Source organism: Oratosquilla oratoria, chromosome 12 (genome assembly GCF_046742065.1).
Source record: "Oratosquilla oratoria isolate Oo_2021 chromosome 12, ASM4674206v1, whole genome shotgun sequence".
NCBI lineage: Eukaryota > Metazoa > Arthropoda > Malacostraca > Stomatopoda > Squillidae > Oratosquilla > Oratosquilla oratoria.
The window spans coordinates 63,357,918-63,379,258 of NC_134788.1; the positions used below are offsets into that span (position 1 = coordinate 63,357,918).

At 39.2% G+C, this 21,341-nt stretch overlaps 2 protein-coding genes and 1 pseudogene across 2 annotated transcripts in view; 2 read left to right on the forward strand and 1 right to left on the reverse strand.

The window, feature by feature from the left end:
- LOC143031926 (uncharacterized) overlaps nt 1–21,341 on the reverse strand; it is a 493,007-nt gene that overhangs the window by 111,563 nt on the left and 360,103 nt on the right. The window lies entirely within an intron of this gene.
- LOC143031923 (uncharacterized) overlaps nt 1–21,341 on the forward strand; it is a 142,575-nt gene that overhangs the window by 72,095 nt on the left and 49,139 nt on the right. The window lies entirely within an intron of this gene.
- On the forward strand, nt 13,006–16,950 carry LOC143030842 (uncharacterized; annotated as a pseudogene).

Below are 21,341 nucleotides of genomic sequence, written 5' to 3' on the forward strand. Positions count from 1 at the left end.
GTCCTCCAACATTCGTCTTGCGACTTCCACAGGTACGAAAGTAAAGGACCTTTTAATCAAGAAAAAAGACCCAACCACAAATACAAACAGCGTAGTTTACGAAATCCCGTGTGGTGGATGTGACAGAAAATACATCGGTGAAACCGGCAGAGGCTTAGACACCAGATTGAAAGAACACCGAGCAGATGTAAGGCACCACAGGGTTAGTAGTGCATTAGTTAACCATGTCGACGAAAGAGGCCATCTACCAAAATGGGACCAGGCAAAAATTCTCATGGATAACATTACACGGCAGGAAAGAAAGGCGATGGAGTCCGTTTTTATCAACATCCATGATAACATCAATAAGAGGACTGGGGATTTAATATGAGCTAAAGCAGCAGCACACTTTATCGTAACGAATAATAAAATCTGAGCCCCTGTTCCAGACGGACGTTTCCGCCACGCGACCAACAGGACGATACTTGGTCCACCCGCTGTGCCAGTCCGCTACAGCGTCAGAGGAGGTCGAGTTGGGGTCCAACCTATCACTTTGCCACGTTCCTTCTTTTGCCATATATATTGATCAACTTGACTTCAAACTATGTTCCTCATGCCTTACCTGGGGCTAATCAGGAACGCCCTCTAAACGCGGGAAGTGAAATCTACTCACTAACCGTAAATTACACACATACACCTCTCACGAACATAGCCGCATCCCACGCACAAACATATACACTTCCTTTTTCTTCGACTAAAATTCGCTTCCTTTCACACTTTCTCTTATACTACATCTTCTCATTTCAGTTTACCTCCCACTAAAGATTTTTCCGTTTTTCCCCCTTTCTCTACTACTACGCCTCCTACCATTTTCTCAACTTTCGTTGGTGATCCTAACCCCGTTGGTAACCCCGTTGGTAATCCCAACCTCCTAACCTCCGGCGTCGGGCGCTTCCCTCCAAGCTCCTGGTCAAGTCCTCCTATGCCATGACAACAATCTAGCCCCTAATTGCTCGCGATTCGCCCGGTGGCAATAGCCCTCTTTTATACACTACTATCTTTTCATTTTCTAACAGACGTTCTTCCCCTCCCACAAAACCCGATCCCGCGCAAGCGAGGTGGTCTTTTCTTGAATTCCAGAATTCCAGAATTCCTCTGAAGAAGCCACTCAGGCGAAACTAGTCAGGAATAAAAGTATTTCCCTCAGCCCGTGTTCCCTTACCACCTATCCATTATTATTATTATTATTATTATTATTATTATTATTCTAGTTATCATTATTATTATTATTATTATTCTAGTTATCATTATTATTATTATTATTTTAGTTATCAATAGTGTTATTATCATCATTATCAATATCATTTTTGTTGTTGATATATTGTTTTAATTCTTAACTTGGTTGGTCTCATAAATCACTTATGGTAATTCTAAAGTACCATAGTCACAGTTTTCGTGTTTGTGGATTTTACTTATTCTATTTGTTTATTTTTTATTTTGATCCGTTATAAAAGGGCCAAATGGCAACATTCATCAAGGCGATGGTGTTCCAATAATAATACAGATACTTTCACATATACATAAACATAAATGTTTTAAAATAAATATTCATAATTTACCATTATATTACTATAAGTGATATTTAAGCCAATAATATTACACAAGCTCGTCATCTTGATGTTCATTCACGATGTGGTTGTGTGTATGTGAGATTCTTCCGACATGCACAGAATGGAAAGGATTTTTGACTCCAAGTGAACTGGCACGGTTTTTCATTAAGTTTAGATATTGTTTGGTTGATTATTCTCACTCTTTCAGTACGGGAAGAGAACATGATAATTTCATGCCAACTATTTAATTTTAAGGACTGCCTTTCAAACCCATAGTCATTTACTGACCCCTTTTCGACCCCCTAGCAATGTACTGACCCCCTTTTGACCCCTTGGATGGTCTCATCGACCCTTGCGAGTCGATACCGACCCTTGCGAGTCGATATCGACCACTTTGGAAACCCCTGGGCTAGACTATACTATACTATAACAAAAGGTTAGAATTAAGGGTGGTAATTTGTAAAGTTTTTGGTAAAGAAGTTCACATAAACTTAAAACCACTGGTCCAATTTTATTGAAATTTTGAAAACTTGGGTTTCATGGGTCAACAAATCACCAGAGCATGTAAAAAACAACGTGGAACATCTCCATTATACAAATTTTGCCTTTTCATGATGGGTATGGGCACAAAAATTTGAAAAAAAAAAATTACCCCTTAGATTATTATTGTATGTGAAAGACAATTTCATTAGAAACAAAATACTTTTTAATTTTCTTAAATACATACATATGTACATGTACCAAGGCTTTTCCCCCTTACAAGGGAGGTAGCCAAAAACAAAAAGGCAGAAAATCATTCCCACCCATTCCATCCCTAAATACACTCCACTCCCCTCCACCTTCCCTCTTATCTTAGCACCTCCTGGATGATGGGTCATCCCTGCACCCTGTCCATTGCCCTGGGTCAGAGGCAGTGTCGCAAGGCATAGCACATCCACAGCAAGGCTGCTTCATTAAATCGGCGACCCGCCTTTCTGTCCCCCCATGCATAAAAGGAGAAGATGGGGAGAAATCCCTACGGGCTGCATCAAATTTTGCTCACACATACTACCTCACCCCCCCATCCCCCCACCCATTCCACCTCATGTAACATCATCCATATACAACCATTCTCCAGGGAGATACTTTTTTTTTTTTTATTCCGAATTGTTTGCAAGACTTTACCATAAAAAAGGTTAGAATTAAGGGTGGTAATTTGTAAAGAAATACATAAACTCTAAACCATGGGTCCAATTTTATTAAAATTTGCAATACCTGGGCTTTATGGGTCAACAAATTACATGAGCATGTCAAAAACAATGTGGAACATCTCCCTCATACCAAATTTGCCTTTTCATGGCAACTATCAAGTTGTCAATTTAGAGATGATCATCAGTACAATCCAAACCCCTAGCCCAATTGACATGCAACTTGGCATGTAAAGGTTTTATGGGTTAACAAATCATCTGAATATGTCAAAACAATGCAGGACCTTCATTTTATACCATTCTTACTAACACCTATCATGTTGCCGTTGCAACTTTTGTCAATTTAGAGATCCATAAGATCCAAACCCCAGGCCCAATTGACATACAACTTGGCATGTGAAGGTTCTATGGGTCAACAAATCATCTGAGCATGCCAGAAACAATGTAGAACTTTCCTTTTATACTATGCTTACTAACACCTTTCATTTTGTCATGGCAGCTAACCAATAAAATCCAAACCACTGGCCCAATTGACATGCAACTTGGCATATGAAGGTTTTATGGGTCAACAAATCACCTGAGCATGTCAACAACAATGCAGGACCTTCCTTTTATACAATTCTTACTAACACCTCTCTTGTAACATGTTCCATCAATGTATTGTAGCTAAAAGAACTACAGGTAAACGTCGACTTACGATGGCCGCGACTTACGATTGTTCGACTTTACGATGACGACGACGACGACGACGATATGATAATTTAACCCCTTCCATACGGTGCCGCACACGTAGGCGTCATGAGGAGCAAGTGGATTCGCGACGGTGCCATATCGGCGTCTTGATTATATTTATTGTAGTCACCCCTGTGTTTTTACATTTTCTCAAATGTGCCCTAAATCCCATTCTCTGTGGTTTTCAAAATTCGCGGGTGAAAGAGAGAACGATCGATATAAGCGGTGACTATATTTTATGATGCGAGTATTATTACGTCACGTCGTACGGCTGGCATTGGCTGCTGCCCGCGAGATTTAAGTTCCGTACTGAAAATACATATTATAGTGTTTGAATATGGTAAAAAGGATAAAAATAATTAAATAAACTACTGTACATGTTTAATAGGCTATATTCAGTATCTCTGGTGGTTAATATACAGGTAGGCTAGGTACAGTGACCACGGAACAGAGTGGGGATCGACTTACGATGAGATCGTCTTACGATGGTTCTATCGAAACCTAATGCCATCGTAAGTCGACGTTTACCTGTACTATAACATTTAAAGTGCATATATAGGTGCCTTAGCCCTTACCCTTAGATTGCCTCTCATTACACTAACCAGTCAATACTGCAACTATCTTAAGACTTTACTTAAATTTACGTTGAAATCGGCAAATTATTTTTTACACCAATTTACTGAAATAGAAAAATTAATAAAGTCTTTTTACTTTCAAAGGAGTTATTTTGTTTAATCATGTTATTTACAATCATGATAATCTGAATAAACAGCCTTATTTCAACAGCTCATGTCTATCATCATCATGAAACCCAGAAGAAAAGTCTTGTTTCTAGACCTCTACTAGTCTTGAGACTTCTCATGGTCATGGACATGGTCCATGACATGGAATACTAACCATATTATTAAGAGTTATCTAATATACTTGCTATCATAGCCATAGCTGGCTATGTAATAGACATAGCATAGCCTGTCCAACATCTTAAAATTCATACCATAACAATGTAAGTATTATTTGTGAACAACACCCTCTATGACTACTATGCGAAGTATCTCCATTATATCATGTGTTCACAAACATGACTAAGTATCGGAGAACATGCCTACATGTTATGCATTAAGGCACAGCTGTCACATTACCAACAATCTTACAGTTGCTCATTTCCAGGAGAAAACTGGCTAAAAAATAGGAATATTACATTAAAATATTCATATATAGGCACTTTATTTTTAGATTTTTACTCAAAAAACTAATTTGTAATGGATAGTAGCCAAATTTGTATTTAAATTGGTGACTATTATTATTATTTTTTTTTAACTGGGCATACACTTCCAGAACAAAAAGACAATTTGATAATCCTGTGAATGTGCTGAATGCTACAAGCATTCAAACTGATGCATACCCATTTAAACGGGCCACAAAAGATGGCGGTGTAAACATTACATTCACAATGGTAGCGCTGTCCACAGGTTCACACATACCTAGTAAGGGTAGTGTGGATATTTATGAAAATGTTTGCCAGTCTCACAGCGTCAATTACCTATAGTACCATTGGCTATCTCGTATCATTCTGATGTATTCTGAACCACAGATATAAGTCCTGCAAACTAATAGTAATGTCAGTAGCTGTTAGAAAAAAAAAAAAAAAATCTTTATATTTACCAAGGGGCTAGAATAGATTAGGCCAGGTCTCACATCTGCAATTCTTACCTCTATCATTGGCTAGCTCTTATCATTGAGAATTTTGAACCCCATTTATGAGTAGTGCAAATTAATAGTTATTTTGGCATGAATTTTTAGAAATTTGAGACGAGCAAACACTTTTATGTCATGTAGATGTTAGCTGGTCTGGCAGCTGCAATTTTGACCCATATGATCACTGGCTAGCTCTTATTATTCTAAGTATGTGCCCCATGTGTAAGTACCTCAAATTAACATCAACATTGGTAGTGATTTAGAGAATAAATGAGACTGGCAAGACTCTTTGTTTATCAACATATGCATCCTGTTTGCTTACATTGTTCTTATATTCTTATTGGGGATGGGGCTCCATCTTGTCTTCCAGAGTACAAAAATCAAGAATTTATGAAGTTCACTCTAAATTTGATATGCACTGGTTGTGATATTCTTAGGAGTAAAAACTTCTTGATATTCACTTACATAATCTTGCATAGATACTGGATGCAGGTCATATGACCTAAATGTCCAGATCACTTTTAGCTTGTTGGTATCATATTGGGATGGGAGGTATGTTTATCAAATTACCAAAATGATATATTAGGGTAAATCCACTTGGTGGTAACAATTGAAAATGGAGGATGGTGAAGATAGACAAAAATATGGTGAACCTGTGAAGAGAAGATTAGATGTAAGCAGGGTTGCATCACCATTAGGTGTCATCCCAAAAAAGAGTTGCAACATGGAAATGGTTCAAAGGAATCAAAGGTACAAAAATATTGCATTTTCAGGGTTTGCAACAGAAAGTGCAATACTAGGTAAAGGTATAGATTTGGAAAGGGAAACAAGGTATAGAAATATTGTATGAAATCAAGAGATTCCATAACTTACTCTCTTACTCTGTTGGTTATCAGGTTGGACAGCCCTTCACCACTTTCACTATGCCTCTCCAGATGGTTCTATCCTCTGCCACCCTGTTCACATCCTTCCTCACTCCATCCATCCATCTGTACCTGGGTCTCCCTAATGGTTGTCTGCCCTCTATTCCTCCTTCCATCACCTTCCTTGGTAGTCTGTCTGCCTCCATTCGGAGGCAGTGTCCATCCCACCTTGCTCTTCCCCGTATTTCATCCTGAATGTATGGTTGTCCAGTCTGATCTCTAATTTCCCTATTATGTCTGTCTCCATTTCCCTTTTTCTTTGTCATATACTGGGCCGAGGATTCTTCTCAGGATATTGTTTTAAAAAAATTCCAGTCTTTTCTCCCTTTCTTTTGTCAGTCCCCATGTCTCACATCCGTACAGGACTTTTGGTTTTATTACAATGTTATATGTTTTTATCTTAGTTCTGCTGATGGTCCAACTCTTCATTACAGGTGCCAGGGCATGGTAACATCTGTTTCCTACAGCTATTCAGTCGTTTATTTCTCCGTCCAATTCATTTCTCTCACTGAAAGTGGATCTCAGGTACTTGAACTTGTCAACTTTCTTCACACATAGTGATCCAATTTACTCTTCTCCTAGTGTGTAATTGCCATTTCTACTTAGTTTCATAATTTCTGTTTTCTGCTCATATCATTTTAGGCCTATTTGTTCTGCTGTTCTCTGGAATACTGTAAAGATCTTGTTAATTTCCTCCACGGTCTTAGCCACCACATCATCATTGGTGTAAGCAAGGTGGGTTATCTGACCATTGGATGACTTAGCTCCACCTGGATGGTTGGTAATCTGCCTGACTGCTTTCTCCAGTGCAAGATTAAAGAGTAAAGGTGACAGCATACATCCCTGCCTAAGGCCACTGTGTATATTGAAATTGTATCTTTCCTTCCAACTCTTACTGTACATCTGCTTCGTATGTAGCACATTCTAATGAGGGATATTAATTTAGCTGGACTATTTAGTTCTGCCATTATGTGCCACATTGATGGTCTGTATTTACCTAGTTGTATTATACGGGAAAGGAGCTATGCTCGTGGTGACCCATCTTTGTATCTCTCAGCATCAAGTTTTTTCTTAAAATCTTGAATAGTGTTTGTACACACTGCTTCTTTGTCTAATTTGTTCCAAGTATCTATCACTGTGTGGGAAGCTATTTTTTTCAGATCTCTTCTGTAACTATCTTTTTTAAGTTTCTTTTCATGTCCTCTTGTTTTTCCATTGTCCCATTTCAATAAATCATTCTTATATAAGATTTCCTGTAGATAGTGCACACTATCATAATGCTTGTTTGAAATCTACAAATAGCTGATATAGGGTCCTACCATATTCGTAATATTTCTCCATTAGTTGTCGGACTGTGTGAATATGATCCATAGTTGATCTGTTTCACCAAAATCCACACTAATATTCCCCCAACTCCTGTTCTGTGTACGGTTTAAGCCACTTCATTAGAATTCTTGTGTATACTTTGTATAACACACATAGTAGGCTTATTCCCCTGTAACTTATAACATAATAATATGTTGGAAGACACAAGGCATGCATTAAATGAAATACTGAAAGGAAACTTAGTAATTATGAGTGACTAACTCTAAGGAAATATGTTGGGAGATGACAGTGAAGGGTGGAGAGGACCTTTGGGGAAATATACTACTGGACATGACCATTGAATACACAGTGACTTGCTGGGTAAAAGAGAATACCAGATATAGAAATAATGAGGAACTGTTGGGACTAGACTTGACATTTACATCAGAGCCTGAAATTGTGGATAAAATGGAATAGAAGAAGATGAATTGGGAAGAGTGACCACATACTAATTGAATTTGAACTAAAAGAGGAAATTTATTTGTGAAGAAATGAGAAACGCAAAAAAGGAAGGCTAATGTACAACTAGACGGAATTTGGGAAACTCAGAAAATTCTTTCAAAAAGTGAATTGGGAAAACTTCTTTAATGAAGATAAACAGATGGAAGAGAAATGGACGATATTAAAAGAAATCTATAATGAAGGAGTGGATAAATACATACCAGAACAAAAACAGGAAGAGGTGTACATTAAATGCTGGTACAACAAAAAATGTAGTGAGGCAAAAGATAGAAGAGACAAAGCTTGGAAAAGGTGGAAAAGAAATGGCTAAGTGGCAAATATTGATCAAACTAAGAAATGAAAGATTGTATTGACAACACTGTGGGGCAGAAACATGGAACATATGAGAGGAAGAGAGGAGTCTGAATGTGTATTGAGATGAGGCACCAGAGAAGTATGATAGGGGTTACTAGGCTAGATAGAGTGAGAAATAAGGTGATGAGGAGAATGAGGGCGGAAAGGGAGTTGGTAGATAGGGTTGATGAAAGAGTATTGGGATGGTTTGGACACATGGAAAGAATAAGTGAAGGGCTAGTAAAATAGGTGTGGAAGGAGTGAACATGAGGGGTCGACCTAGGATGAGATGGATGGATGGGGTAAAAGGGGCATTGGGAAAGAGGGGAATGTCGGTTGAGGAAAGATGGGAGAGGACAGAAGATAGGGGTGAATGGAGAGTGGTTGTGTATGGAATCCCACAAGGTTTAGTATTAGCTCTGATAATTTTTGCTATATATATATATGTATATATAAATGACATGGATGAAGGTGTAGAATGTTACAAAGGTTTACAAAGGCGGAGCATGCCAACAGGAGACCTTTTAGTCCATAACTAGGTCGGATGCGAAAAAATATATAATGAATAAAAAAATAAAATAATAAATAATAATAAATGAATAAATGTGTAGGTATAGTTTAACAATAAACAGGTAAATAGTAAATAATAAAATTAACTCACAAGACAAACCACACAATAATGACCAATTAACTCACAAGCCAAACCACATAATAATGACCAATTCAATTTAATCTTCAACCATTTCCTAATTTCCATTTTCTTTTGCCCACCAATGTTTCACGATCTAAATAAAGAATAAAAAGAAGAAAAGAAAGAAAAAAAATTGTTAGGGACATTTAGGGTACAAGGGGAGAAAGAGCCCAGGGGGGAAAGGATAAGTAGGGACAAAATGGGGGAAATTAGTCTCCTTAGGGATTTTCTCCCTAGGGGACAATAACTCATGCTATATGAATAACTCATGTTATGAGTTTCTTTGCAGACAGTGCAGAACTACTAAAGAAAGTAAGTACTGTACAGAAAAGACTGAATCACTACAGAGTGACCTGGACAAAGTCTGGGAATGGAGCCAAAAGTGGGAAGTGAACTTCAACACTAAGAAATATAGTACTGTATAATAGAGTTTGGAAAAAGTTAAAAAAGAATATCATGACAATATGAAATTGGATCTAGGAGTGATTATTAAAAAAGACATGTCCCCAGGCAAGTATATAAACAAAATAGTCGGAGAAACCTACAATTTACTAAGATCAATAAAGGTGGCTTTTGATTACTTGGATGAAGTAATGGTAAAAAACATATTAGTCACACTGATAAGACTAAGATTGGAGTACACTGCGACACTATGGACATCCAGCACAAAAAAATATAAAGGAATTTAGAGAGAAAATGGAGAAAAATATAAAGCAATTAGAAAGAAAATGGAGAAAAGTGGGAGGTGAGCAAGTTGTTGTTTGCTGATGACACTGCGCTTGTAGCAGGATCAGACGAGGGATTGAGGAAGTTAGTGACAGAGTTTGAGAAGGTGTGTGAAAGAAGGAAGCTGAAGATAAATGTGGGTAAAAGTAAGGTGATGAGATGTACAAGGAGAGAGAGTGACAGCAGGCTGGAAGTGAGCATTAAGGGTGAAAGACTGGAGAAAGTGGATAGTTTTAGATATTTGGGTGCGAATGTGGCAGGACAGGGAGGAGTGGGGGTGGAGGTAGAATGTAGATTGAGAGAAGCAAGTAAATGCCTTGGTGGACTAAAAAATGTAATGACAAATAGACATCTGGGAATGGATGCTAAGAGGAGGTTATATGAAGGAGTGATTGTACCAACAGCATTGTACGGGGCAGAAACAAGGAACATGAGAGAGGAAGAGAGAAGGATTTTGAATGTGTTTGAGATGAAATGTCTGAGAAGTATGATGGGGGTTACTAGGCTGGATAGAGTAAGGAATGAGGAGGTGAGGAGGAGAACAGGGGTGGAAAGGGAACTGGGAGATAGGATTGATGAAAGGATATGAGGACGGTTTGGACACATGGAAAGAATGAGTGAAGATTAGTAAAAGAAGTATGGAAGGCAGAGGTGGATGGAGTGAATATGAGGGGGGCGTCCTTGGATGCGATGGGTGGCTGGTGTGAAAGGGGCATTAAAAAAGAGAGGTCTGTCTGTGGAGGAAGTATGGGAGAGGACAGTAGATAGGGGTGAATGGAGTGGGGTTGTGTATAGATGATGCTGTGATGCATGAGGGGGTGGGGGTGGGGATGGGGGGTGAGGAAGTATGTATGGAAAAAAATTGATGCAGCCCGAAGGGATTTCTACCCATCTTCTCCTTTTCTGCATGAGGGGACGAAGAGGGGGGGTCGCCGAATTTATGAAGCGGCCTTGCTGTGGATGTGTTGTGTCTTGCGACACTGCTTCTGACCCAGGGCAGTGGACAGGAAGCAGGGATGACCCGTCATCCAGGAGGTGCCAAGATAAGAAGGAGGGTGGAGGGGAGTGGAATATATAGGAAATGGAATGGGTGGGAGTGGTTTCTATGCCTTTTTCTTTTTGGCTATAATGTAGGGGGAAAGCCTTTGGTATATGTATGTATGTAGAAAGAATGCAAAGAGCAATGACAAAGATGTCCCCAACTCTTTCAGAACTGACATACAAAGATAGTCTAAATTGGAACTACCAACTCTGGAACAAAGAAGAGAAAAAGGAGATTTATTGGCCATTTATAGAATCAAGAAAGGCATGGAAGTCCTTGACAGAGAAAACTTATCAAAGTGGAATAAAAGAACAATGATAAAAATTCTTTAATGAAGAAACAGGTTGGAGAGAAATACATATACCAATGGCTTTTTCCCCCTACATGGGGGGTAGCCAAAAAGAAAAAGGCATAGAAACCACTCCCACCCATTCCATTTCCTATATATTCCACTCCCCTCCACCCTCCTCCCTCCCTCTTATCATGGCACCTCCTGGATGACGGGTCATCCCTGCATCCTGTCCACTACCCTGGGTCAGAAGCAGTGTTGCAAGACACATCACATCCACAGCAAGGCTGCTTCATAAATTCAGCGACCCCCCCTCACCTCATGCAAAAAAGGAGAAGATGGGGAGAAATCCCTTCGGGCTGTGTCATTTTTTTTTTTTTTTCTCATACATACTTCCTCATCCCCCATCCCCCACCCACTCCCCCTCATGCATCACAGCATCATCTATACACAACCCCTCTCCATTCACCCCTATCTTCTGTCCTCCCCCGTCCTTCCTCCACAGACATTCCTCTCTTTTGTAATGCCCCTTTCACCCCATCCATCCATCTCATCCTAGGATGCCCCCTCATATTCACTCCTTCCACCTCTGCCTTCCACACTTCTTTTACTAATCTTTCTTCACTCATTCTTTCCATGTGTCCAATACCTTTAAAAGTTATTTTTTGGTTTTCTTCCACTTTCCATTTATTTTTTATTTCTTGGAGATCTATCTCGTTTATGGTTTCTCCAATTTTCTCAGTCACCGCTTGTATTTGTTCTTTTACTTCTTTTTTCAAAGCCTCACTTTTGTTAGTATCTTCATTTTTCATTCTTTCATTCTCACTTTTGACTGTGTTTAATTCCTTTTTTAGATCATTAAGCTCCCTGTTAGTTTCAGCATTTTGTTTTTTCAACTCATTCACTTTATACATTGTCCTGTATTCAGCTTTCAGATCTATAATTTCATTTATTAGTTCTGCAATTCCCTGATTTAGAATATGTTTATACATTGTTTCCCTTTCCAAATCTATACCTCTATCTAGTATTCCACTTTCTTTTGGGAACCCTGAAAATGAAATATTTTCATACCTTTGATTCCTCTTGGATGTTTCCATGTTCCAACTCCTGGGATGACACCTGATGGTGATTCAACCCTGCTTACTTCTAGTCTTTTCTTTGTTGGTTCATTATATTTTTGTCTACCCTCATCATCCTCCATTTTATACTTTAACTACTAAGTGAATTTACTCTATCGTTTCGGTCACTTGATAGACAAAGCTCCCCTATCCCAGTATGACACCACCTAGATGTTTCCTCCAACTTATCGAAAAAGCACTGCACTCCAGAGCTCGTTCTAGATGTCTACTCTAAACTTTGGTTTGTGTGTCTTAAACAATGTGACTTGTGTAACTTATTTGAGTTAGATGAACTGAATAAACCTTCCTTGAGATGGTTTAGATTCAGGTCTTGTGAGCCCAAACATGGAATGCTATGAGGTTATATTAAAATATGACTGTTGGGGCCAGCTTCCAAATCTCATGACATGATGAAAAAGCAAAATTTGAGTCATTTTGGTTTTGGGTGAATGAGTATGCATGAAGCTATAGGATAATTTTCACATTTCTAATGAAAAAGTAGAATGGAATATATGATAGCTCCATATCTGTTAGTGTTTCACCCTATTCTATGATAGGTCATGGCACATACAAATGGTTGGTTTAGGTACAAATTTGAGTATGAGAGAGTTTGTGCACAAAACTTCCAGTGTCCTATTAGAATATGTTGCACACATTCAGAGATAGATGTCAATAATATAATTCCATTTTTTCATCACTTCCTTTGAAGAGCTATCTACAGATTCCATACTTGTCATACAATGAAAAGGAAATCTGTGACATCTGTGGCACAATTATATCACTAGTCATTTTAGATATCACATGTTGACCCACACTGGATGGAAGCCTTTCCATTGTGAGGTGTAAAGTTGTGCTTTTTCACAAAAGGGTTCTCTTACAAAGCATATGATGAGCCACACAGGAGTGAAGCCTCTCCAATATGATCTGTGTAATGTAGCATTCTTACAAAAGAATCGCTTCAAATTTCATATGATAACCCACATTGGAGAAAAGCCATTCCAGTGTGACCTGTGAGATAAAGCTTTCACACAAAACTGTCACCTTAAAAATCACTTGATGGCCCACACAGAAGAGAAGCCTTTCCAGTATAACTTGTTTGATTCAGCTTTCTCAAAAAAGAATGCTCCCGTAAAGCATGCAAGGAGGCACACAAGCCTTATGTGTGTGACCTGTGTGTTTCTGCTTATTCGGAAAAAGGTTCTCTCACACAGCATATGAGGACCCACACAGGAGAGAAGCCTTTCCAGAGTGGCCTGTATGATTCTGCTTTCTCAGAAATGGGTTCTCTTGCACATCACATGAGGACCCACACAGGAGAGAAGCCTTTCCAATGTGACCTGTGTGATTCTGCTTTCTCAGAAAAGGGTCATCTCACACAGCATATGAAGACCCACACAGGAGAGAAGCCTTTCCAATGTGACCTGTGTGATTCTGCTTTCTCACAAAAGGGTCATCTCACACAGCATATGAGGACCCACACAGGAGAGAAGCCTTTCCAGTGTGGCCTGTGTGATTCTGCTTTCTCACAAAAGGGTTCTCTCACACAGCATATGAGGACCCACACAGGAGAGAAGCCTTTCCAGTGTGGCTTGTGTGATTCTGCTTTCTCACAAAAGGGTTCTCTTGCATGTCACATGAGGACCCACACAGGAGAGAAGCCTTTCCAGTGTGGCCTGTGTGATTCTGCTTTCTCCAAAAAGGGTCATCTCACACAGCATATGAAGACCCACACAGGAGAGAAGCCTTTCCATTGTGACCTGTGTGATTCTGCTTTCTCACAAAAGGGTTCTCTCACACAGCACATAAGGACCCACACAGGAGAGAAGCCTTTCCAGTGTGACCTGTGTGATTCTCCTTTCTCAAAAAAGGGTCATCTCACACAGCATATGAGGACCCACACAGGAGAGAAACCTTTCCAGTGTGGCCTGTGTGATTCTGCTTTCTCAGAAAAGGGTTCTATTGCACGTCACATGAGGACCCACACATGAGAGAAACCTTTCCAGTGTGACCTGTGCAATTCTGCTTTCTCACAAAAGGGTAATCTCACACAGCATATGAGGACCCATACAGGAGAGAAGCCTTTCCAGTGTGACCTGTGTGGTTCTGCTTTCTCACAAAAGAGTTCTCTCACACAGCATATGAGGACCCACACAGGAGAGAAGCCTTTCCAGTGTGACCTGTGTGATTCTGCTTTCTCACAAAAGAGTTCTCTCACACAGCATATGAGGACCCACACAGGAGAGAAGCCTTTCCAGTGTGACCTGTGTAGTTTTGCTTTCTCACAAAAGGAATGTCTCGTACAGCATTTGAGGACCCACACAGGAGAGAAGCCTTTCCAGTGTGACCTCTGTGATTCTGCTTTCTCACAAAAGGGTTCTCTCACTAAGCATATGAGGACCCACACAGGAGAGAAGCCTTTCCAGTGTGGCCTGTGTGATTCTGCTTTCTCACAAAAGGATTCTCTCACTAAGCATATGAGGACCCACACAGGAGAGAAGCCTTTCCAGTGTGGCCTGTGTGATTCTGCTTTCTCAGAAAAGGGTTCTCTTGCACGTCACATGAGGACCCACACAGGAGAGAAGCCTTTCCAGTGTGGCCTGTGTGATTCTGCTTTCTCAGAAAAGGGTCATCTCACACAGCATATGAGGACCCACACAGGAGAGAAGCCTTTCCAGTGTGACCTGTGTGAATCTGCTTTCTCAAAAAAGGGTCATCTCACATGGCATATGAGGACCCACACAGGAGAGAAGCCTCTCCAGTGTGACCTTTGTGGTTCTGTTTTCTCATATAAGAATAATTTCATACGGCATGTGAAGAACCACACAGAATAGCCTTTCTAGTGTGACCTCTGGGATTCTGTTTTCTCACAAATGGGTAATCTAATATATGATGATCCACACAGAAGATAAGCCTATCCAGTGTGCCCTGTGTGGATTTGATTTCTTACATAAGGGTAAGCTCAAACCCACACAGGAGAGAAGCCTATTCAGTGTGACCTCTGTGATTCTGCTTTCTCACATAAGGGTCATCTCACAAAACATATGAGGGCCCACTTAGGAGAGAAGCCTCTCCAGTGTGACCTGTGCAATTCTGCTTTCTCACTAAAGATTAATCTCACAAAGCATATGAGGATCCACACTAGAGAAGCCTTTCTAGTGTGACCTTTGTGATGAAGGTTTCTCATAAAAGAATTACCTCAAATATCACGTGATGATCCATAGGAATGAAACAATTCCTATATGATGTGTGATTCTGCTTTCTCATGAAAGGATTATCTCACAAAACATATGAGGCCCACGCGTGAGAGAAGACTCTCCAATGTGATCAGTGTGGTTCTGGTTTCTCACAAAATTGTTCTAGAAAGCACATGAGGACCCACACTGGAGAGAAGCCATTGTGATGCTACCTGTGCGATGCAGCTTTCTCACAAAAGAATCACTTCAAAAAACACATGATCCACACAGAAGAAAAGCCTTTCCAGTATGACCTTTGTGAATCCTTGTTTCTTATTAAAGGTTTCTCACACAATATATGAAGACCCATGTAGATGGGCAGCCTTTCCAGTGTGAGCTGTGCTATTATGTTTTCTCAGTAAAGGGTTCCCTCATACAGCATATGAGGACCCGCACAGGAGAGAAGTCTTTCCACTGTGACCTGTGCAATTCTACTTTCTCACAAAAGAGTAATGTCATTCTACTTTTTTCACAAAAGGGTTCTCTTACACGGCATATGAGGACCCACACAAGAGGCAAGTCTTTCCAATGCGACCTGTATGATTCTGCTTTCTCATGTAAGGGGAATCTTGCACATAGGAGAGAAGCTTTTCCAATGTGACGTGTGCAATTCTGCTTTCACACAAAAGGGTTATCTCAGAAAGTATATGATGACTCACACAGGAGAGAAGCCTATCCAGTGTGACTTTGACAGTACATAATGACCCACAATGGAGATGAGCCATTCTTGTATGATATAGCTTTCAGAAGAGATCTCTCACAAAACATATGAGGACCCACACAGGAAAGAAGCCTCTCATGTGCAACGTGTGTGGTGCAACTTTCTCACAAAAGGGTTCTCTCACAATGCATATGAGGACCCACAATGGAGAGAAGCCATTCCTGTGCACTGCAACTTTCTCACAAAAGAATCACCTCAAATATCATGTGATCCCCCTACAATTGAAAACTCACAAAATTGGGAACAAGGACAGAGAGACAGGTTCCCCCAATGAAAGATAGAGTGCAAAAACTATACAAGAATTTAAGATCAAACTGGATGCTGAAAGATACAAAAGCGGGTCACTATAAGCATAGCTCTGTTTCCATAAAAAACAACTATGTAAAAACAGGACAGTAGCCTTTCCACTGTGACCTGTGTGACTGTGCTTTCTCACAAAGGAGGTCTCAATCGTTTCACACTGGAAAGAAGCCATTCCAGTGTGACCTGTGTGATGAAAAATATTCCCTGTAAGATTTGTGCATGTGTTTGTGCACACATTTCACAACTAGCATACAAAGGAAAAAAGTGTGTGCATAAGGTTTTGGAAATCAAATTAAAATATTGTAATTAAAGATACTAATCCTTTAATTTCATAACAATGAATTCAAAACAAAAGTAATGTGATTTTGAGAATCTGTCAATGACTTTTGAAATATAAGTGTACAATTTCATAATTTTACACATAGTTTTGAGATCTTTTGTATGTTCAGCAGTTATACATCACCAGCACTAGTTCAATCCAATGAAATAAATCTAGAAGCATGTTATTAGTTTTGTACCCTCAAACTAAAAAGTCTGAATACTTGATACAATCTCAATGTGTTTTTTTATGTTTCAAATTCCATTTGGAAAAGAAAATCGCTGTTATTTCATACAGAAACCTACATTTCAAGAATAACAAAAGGAGCAAAGAATATACTGATGAAAAAAATGGCTACTACAAGTCATTGGATTAGTAGAGATATCTGGATAATAGAGGAACATTGAAACAATGCCAAAGCAAAAATCATAATAATTAAGATGAAAGGGAGCTGTTGGAAAGATCCATCCCAACTTTCTACTTCAATTGAAAAGTAACAACAGGAAACAAAACAAGGCAACAACTATGTTCGGTAAGTAGTGCACACAGATATGGTTGTAATCTGTAGCTATTTTTAGATTTACAAATGTGAATAAAATATATACAAATAACAGAATTCCATAGAACTGGTGGATCTTCTTGTCAGATTCAAATGAAGCAAAGGGTGTGAAGGGAAAAAGTACTGCAAGTGAGGAATGGCTGGATGAAATCATGAAAAATGCTCCACCCATTTACAGGACAGTTTCCTTGAGGATGAGGTACAAGAATGGTCAATGTAATTTTTCATCTGGTAGTGTACATGTTACTGCCCTTTGTCTTAACTATCATGATTTTCTTGCTGATGCTACAGAAATATTTAGTTTGATGTTGCAAGAAAAATTAGATACAAGATTATATAAAATTTAACACAAAAAATAAAAGTATTGGTTGCTCGTTCAGAATGAAGTTCTGAGACTTGGAAAAGTTGATGAATATTAAAGGAGCCTTTCTTGTCTCTAATGCAGACTGTGACACCATTTAGGAAAATTTCATTTGGATATGCTTATATAAGTGAAAAACTACAAATTATATGGAAATTCAATAAATTTAGATAATGTGCATAATGAGTGGGTGAATGCCAAAAATGCAAGAGGAGAACGAAGAAGTTAGAGGGTAGAATTAATGTTGGGAATTAGTACTGGACTTGTTTTTATACATAGTTATTTTTAAAGTTAGGTTAAATGTAATTGTTCCTTACTGGCTTATATATATATATATATGTATATATATATATATATATATATATATATATATATATATATATAGATGTGTATATATATATATATATATATACATATATATATGAATATAAAATACATATTAAATATTTCTGTCAGCTCTGTCATTGTCACACAAAGGACTCTTGAAACACAAAATTGGTGCAAAAAAATATATATATCCCTAATCATTTATCTTATTCATAGAAGGCCAAATTTAGGAGGTATTTCTAATACACAATAAAATATTACACTAGATGGCACTTAGAGAACACATACCAGTGTCAAGAGTCACAAAATCGAAAAAGATGATTATGCCCACATTTTACAGTAAATGATAGTAGGATCCACTTTGTATTAAATTCATTCAATTTGTATAGTATACATGCCAAGGATACAAAAAAAACCCTTGATCCTCATACATATCCGAATCTGCCTCAAAATCTTTTAACTTATTTCTTAGTCTAAGACATGCCTTTCCACAAAATTTAATCAAAGTCTGTCCATAACTTTTTGAGTACAGTTGGAGTTTGTAATGACCTAGTTCCTTTTTTGCTGAAGAACTTGAAAGGGAAGGGGAAATAGAGTGTATTGGGGAAAACAGTAGGGCATAGCAATAATGTAGAGCAATATATCAGTGTAGGACAAAATATCATTTTAGGATATGATGTTGGCAGAGGACAAAATATTACAGGATGTAATGTCAAAGGACAAAATATCATGATGGTATGTAATGATAGTGGAGGACAAAATATTACTCTAGGATATAATGTCACTGGAGCACAGAATATCATTTTAGAAAGTGATGCTGGACAGAATGCCAAAGACCTACAGGTGGCCGGCATGGAAGGGAGGGGGCCAAGGTGTACATAAGAGATTGGATGACTGTGTCAATATAGAGAAAGATGTCAATAGAGAACTAGATTATAATGTAAGGCACGATGTTGAAACACAAAATATGTCAAAAAGAAAGAATCATGAGTTTCTTAAAACCGTATACTTTAATTCTTGTAGTATTAGGATCAAATTGCACAAAATCCACTTGTATGTCAAAAGCAAAAATCTCAATATAATAGGAATAACCAAGATATGGTTAAATGGTGAGTTTGAAACTGAATTCAATATTGCAGAATTTAAACACTTTTATAAGGATAGAAACCACAAGAAAGGTAGGGGTGTTCTGTTGTATGTTAAAAACAATGTGGTTTAGAGAAAATGAAACAGGATGCATAAGATTGTGAGTAGAATTAACCCAAACAAATGGACAAAAAATTAATGTAGGTGTAATACATACATGCATATACCAAAGGCTTTTTCCCTCTACACGGGGAGTAGCCAAAAAGAAAAGGCATATAAATCACCCCCACCCATTCCATTTCCTATGTATTCCACTCCCCTCCACCATCCTCCCTCCCTCTTATCTTGGCACCTCCTAGATCATGGGTCATCCCTGCATCCTGTGCACTGCCCTGGGTCAGAAGCAGTGTCGCAAGACACAACACATCTACACCAAGGCCACTTCATAAATTCGGCGACCCTCCCCCTCACCATCCCCTCATGCAGAGAAGGAGAAGATGAGGAGAAATCCCTTAGAGCTGTGTCAAACTTTTCTCATATATACTTCCTCACCACCACTCCCCATCATGCATCACAGCATCATCTATACACAACCCCTCTCCATTCACCCCTATCTTCTGTCCTCTCTCGTCCTTCCTCCTCAGACATTCCTCTCTTTTGTAATGCCCCTTTCACCCCATCCATCCATCTCATCCTAGGATGCTCCCTCATATTTCCTCCTTCCACCTCTGCCTTCCACACTTCTTTTACTAATCTTTTTTCACTCATTCTTTCCATGTCTCCAAACCATCCTAATACTCTTTCATCAACACTATCTCCCAGTTCCCTTTCCACCCCTGTTCTCCTCTTCACCTCCTCATATCTCACTCTATCCAGCCTAGTAACACCTATCATACATCTCAAACACATTCAAACTCCTTCTCTCTTCCTATCTCATGTTTCATGTTTCTGTCCCGTACAGTACTGTTGGCACAATCACTCCTTCATATAACCTCCTCTTAGCACAATTGGCACCCCTAGCAAGGAGTCAAAAGGTCACGTTGTAGGAAGGAGGGCGCACAACGGTGTGCGCGTCATCAGTGTGTGTGTGGAACGAGAAGATGCAAGTGGAACTCTAACACGATTAGGATTAGCAGAGCTAGTGGGTTTAGGTAAGGTAGATTGTAGAGTGAGAGAAGTGCGTGTGTCAAGGAATTGAAAAATGAAGCAGAAACAACCAAAGAACCGGAAAACCACGGAAATCAGGTGAGTTACAAGTAGTACAGCACTCCCATTATTATTGGAAAATGTTGAACAAAGCTTGAAGTTGGGAATAATATTTAACATTATTCCTCAAGTCATATGTCACCCTTCACTGAAGTATTCCAGCTGTGATATTTATATCCTCCTTTTATGCGTCCTCCTATCCGAGAGTTGACACCTTGATGTGGTGGATAGGCTTGAGAATCTTAATGATTACAAAAGGTATGTCGATAGAGAGGAAATCTCTGCAGGGTCACCCATATCGAACAGGTTTTGTAAGAAAGATCAGACAAAGAGCAGCTCACATGCACAGTCGCAGGACCCACTGCTAACTGGCACATCTCTGATGGCGAGCAGGGAAATTCCTCATAGATATATGGGGTACCGTCATAATGACGGCGTGGACCATTGGGCATCCTATAGATATATAGGGCTTCACCGAATATAACGAATAAGGTCACACCGGAGAAATATCTCACCAGAAATCAGCTGGCAAGGAGGTGAGATTACTGCCAACCTCCCTTCATAGCAACCATGAACAGCACAACCAAAACAAAACCGGGCGTTCCTGTTGCATCATCGTCTCCTAAAGGTCCAACCGCATTGCCTCGTGTGCTTACGGGCAGTGTGCCACCGGATGTGAGTAAGGACTATCCAAGTAGATCAAAGTCTTGGGCATTAAACATCTTGAAGAAAATGAAGGTCTATACCTACAACGTAAGAACTCTCTCAGAAGACTACAGGCTGGAGAGTTTAATGGAAGAACTAGACTACATCAAGTGGGACATCGTAGGACTGAGCGAAGTCCGAAGAGTGGAAGAAAAGCTGATACAATTACAAGATGGTCACCACCTGTTCTACGATAGATGTAAGGACAAGAAAGACCTAGTGGAGTAGGATTCTTGATAAACCGAGAGGTTGCCGGTAATATAATCAAGTTCAGTAGTTTATCAGACGTGGTAGCTTGGATTGTGATTAAGCTGTGTAAGAGATACACTCTAAAGATAGTTCAGGTTTATGCACCAACTTCACAGAGTT